Here is a 4296-nt window from a genome sequence, read left to right on the forward strand (position 1 = left end):
TACTGGACTCTGAGTTTTTCTTTAACACCGTATTCATGTCTTTGAACTGGATCTACTGAACTCATTGCATTTGTTTGAAAAATCTCAACAATTAAAAGACGTGAAAGTTGAGTTCCGGCGTGGTGTTGGGGGGCCGGGCCCTGAGCAGGGCCCGGTTTCAGGGCCGCGCCGGGGCCTTGGGCCCCCCCGGTGGGAGCCAGCACAGGCCCCTGCCCAGCGCCCTTCGCTCTGGGAGCGTCCGGGGCGGCGGGCAGGGCGGGAGCTCCGGCTGGACCTGGTTGTGCCTTCGTCTCCAAAAACCTACCTACCCTCGCTCGGTTGGGCACGGCGTGAGAAACGGGGGGGCTTACGTCAGAAGTCAGGCTGTCCAGTAATTGAGCGGGTGCTCCCCATTCTGTCATACGATGCGGGGTCATTTGTTACTAACGTACAGTTCCCTCCCAGTTTTCTAATAACGCTGTGTGTTCTGTTTGCCTTTTAACATTTGGCAACTGCCCTAAATTTATGCGAAAGGAAAACTGAACTCAACACCGATTACGTACGCTTTTTTCTAGGTAGCACATAGAATTGTTTTACAACAATATATTGTGATGTGATCTGTGACTCTGAAAATAGTATTATATTTTTATTTAAATAAAACTGTTTGCGTGTTTGAAGATGCCCATTTTATAAAGGCTGAGAAATGTAGGTCCTACCCCTGAGCCTTTTCTAGAGCTGTGCCAAGTATTTTGGAAACCCAAGTACGTTGTCTAGCCTCAGCTGATGTCCTTGATGCACTTGTTTGCTCCTTCAGAGTATTCCCTCACATCTGAGGCTTGTCTCCACAAAAGGCGCTGCCCCTGTGTACGATGCATACTGATACAGCAGTCAAATCTACTGTTAGTAGCTCCATGGATCTATTTCCCTATAGAAACTGGTCGGATTTGCAAGCTTTTGCTGGAGATAAATTTGGTCATACATCACATTTAATAGTTGGGGAATTTTGCCTTTTTTTTTTTTTAATCAGGTGCTAAGTCTCTCCTGCTAACATACATGTACATACACATTTGAGCTGTACTTCTCTTGTGAAGAGTAGCTCTGGCATGAGAACCTATTTCACCAGCTGCATTCCCAGCCCTTCAGTCCAGCTGCCAAGGCTTTATCTCCCTGGCAGATGGGCAAGTGGGTTTGATGTACTTGAAAAGTTGCTTGCTTTTAGGCCTTCAGTAAATTATTCCTCACAGGTACTTTTTGCTCCTTTCTGAAATGTTTTTTTTCATGGTTTTTTTTTATTGTTTTTGGTTTTTGGGTTTTTTTTTTTTTTTTACATTCCAATTCCTATTATCCACCTTCTTCCTCTTGTTTAGACACGTCATCTTGAAAGAAGAATGTATTTTCATCTAGCAGCCTGGCTCAGTCTCATCTAACTATGCTAGCTTTTATTGATCTTGCCGACTGGCACCGATCTACCCTGACCTTTTAAGTAATTTAAAAATATTGTGCTGCCTGTAAAGATTTTGTTTTAATTTCCTTTCAAACTGTTGGCTGTATTCTAGCTTTGAGGTTGCATATTATTTTGGATTTCTTGCTCAAACAAGGATCTGGGATGTGCCCATCTTATGGACTATAGCAGTTGAGTCTTGAGGCAGGTTTTCTGCATAATTTCTCCTAAAGCTCTACTTCAAGAAAGTAATCTCTTGCAGCATCTAAAAATTTAAATGCTCTGTTACATCTTGTCATATTTGCTCAAGCTGATGAAATGAATTCAGGTGTCCCTCACTTTTAACCTTATTCTATCTACAGCTGTGCTATAGATTTTCCATACCAATGCAGTTCACTACCACTTTCACTGAATTTATTTCCTGGTGTTAAGAATCAAAATAACTACCTCAGATCTGCCAAGTCCAAGATACGTTACTGGTATTTAATCCATGTAAATTGTTGGGGTTGTTTGGCTGGGTTTTTCCCCTACCACTGCTATTGGTATAAAACCATTTGATCTTGACGTTGCCTTGCTTTATAAACCCTGCTCATCGAAGCTTTTGCTGGTTTTGACTGGGCTTCTGCTGTTTCCTGCCAGAAGGTCACTGACTCTTCTAACCCTCTTCTCCAGGATATGGTTTTTACACAGGCTTGATGTTTAAAGCAGAGAATAATTTCCTTTTAAAGGGGAAGAGTAGTTACACAATTCTCAAACACCAGGCTGCCATTTGTCATGCATGTTTGGCTCTGCGTGGACTGGGGGGAAGCCCTGGGTTTGAAATTCACAGGACAGAAGCTGCTGTTGAGAGAATTAAGAAGAATCTACCACATTGGACTTTCCTGGGGCTGGAAAGCAAAAGGTCAGACTGAGTGGTGACGAAGTACTACTTCTCTGAAGAGAGTTTACACAGGTAACAAGTGTACTTTGTTCAGCTATTTCAGTACTGAAGTGAAAAGTTACAGTGTGCACACCAATAATAATGAAGTATAGTATGGATAAAGGCATAAACCACATGGCTATGTATCAAAAATTGCCTGGTATCAAACAGCAGACACACCTGAGGATCTTGCATGCTACAGTAAAAGCAAGTGCAGTTTTTAAAACACAGTAAAGGAAAAACCCTGGAATGGCTTTTTGTCTCAGGAATATTATACACACTCTCAGTTTTCTTGTAGTATGAGTATCACTCATTTCAGTATCAGTTACACTTAACCATTTGCAATTCCTTACAGAGACATTTCTGTTGTTCCAGTTTGCATTCAGAGGAGTTGATAATGCAAACCATCAGGTTCTTAGAGAAGAAAACAGGGGGAACAAAAATTTGTGATGTACACTAGTAATGTGTCTTGGCTTTATTAGTAATAAACCACCCCTACCCTGTGGTGCTGGAAGAGTGTGAGTGCTGCTCTCCAGCTACTGGCCACTCCTCTGAAGGGCTCAGATGGTCTCAGAAGATACCATGGCTGAAGAGGTCAGAAGATTCAGCTTCTGGAAATATGTCTGTTGAAATAGCAGGTTTAAAATTTAGCTTCTAGTTCCACTGTCATTCATCTTGTAATTCAGTACAAAGATGAAAGAATTTAGATTTCCCTGGTGCAGGCTGAAAACCTTAGAGAGAAGACACCCTTTATGTGGAAAAATTGCATCAAATACATAGGTGTTGAGACCAAATGAGGAAGTCACCCTAAATTGGCAATTTTTCACTTTAAATGATCTTCTGTAGTTTTTCTTATGCCTGCACTTCTGGAAACAGCTAATACAGAAAAGGTAGGTCTCAAAATGCTACGCAATTCCCGTGAAAAGAAGGGCCAGTAGATGCAAAGCTTGCTGGTTTTTCCTCTCCCCGGCATGTACCAACCTGCAGGAATAACTTGTTGAATTAAGTATGCTCTGTAAGTACTGTGTGAGTACACATAAAGTAACTGTTATTTAATGCAATAAATAAATACCTTGCTGTAGCCATTGTTCAGGTTGATTATTTTATGACTTTTTTTTTTTAAAAAAAAAGCTTAAAATTCCATTGCATTTACTACTAATGGCAGTACCCAAATACTATCTAATTCCTGTGGAGGTCACCAGTTTTTAAAACTGAAATATTAAGGCATTCAGACAAACAGGCTTAAATATAATGCCCTTCCAATGCTTCACAAACATTCTACATGGGCAATAAAAAAAAAAATTATTTAAAAAAAACCCCAAAACCTTGCCAATTAAAAACCATAATGGTCCCAGCAGCACACTCTCACTCAGTAATAAAAAGGTTTAGGTCAACAAGATGTAGGCTAATACTGGCCCTGGGACCTGGCTGTGGGCCCAAGCTGTCCTAGGGCTACCTCAGTCAGGTTTGTGCAAGGTTGCCACTATTGAAGGAAGCAAAGAATAAATGTGTGTACACATTTCTTGTGAAAGACAATTCCAATTCAGGAAAAAGAATGCAGGACAGAGGTTGTGTTTACCGCAACACCTTGAACCACAGGTATAATAAAGGTAATGAAATTATGCTCTCATTTTGTTCTATAATAAATTATGCCATCCTGCTGCCTTTCAGCTGTAGGGGAGCGGGTGCTCCGTGTGTCCCTCAGCCCCAGCTGGCTGCCACCGCTGCTCTACAGGGCTTCAGGGGGTGCTGAAAGCATCCTCCAGTGAGTGACTCGCAAAGCTCCAGCTCGGACCTCTCAGCATTTCAGTAAAGGAAATCAGGAACACTGACACCCACTTATTTTTAAAGGTAGATGGGTCTGTACAATAGCATTTTATCACTGCTAAAATTTCCCTTGACAGTATGCCGCTAGTCAGATAGGTATGCTTTTGCAGTAATTTAACTTTATCCAGTT

Source organism: Tyto alba, unplaced genomic scaffold (assembly GCF_018691265.1).
Source record: "Tyto alba isolate M040663 unplaced genomic scaffold, T.alba_DEE_v4.0 Super-Scaffold_14, whole genome shotgun sequence".
NCBI classification, from domain to species: Eukaryota; Metazoa; Chordata; class Aves; order Strigiformes; family Tytonidae; genus Tyto; species Tyto alba.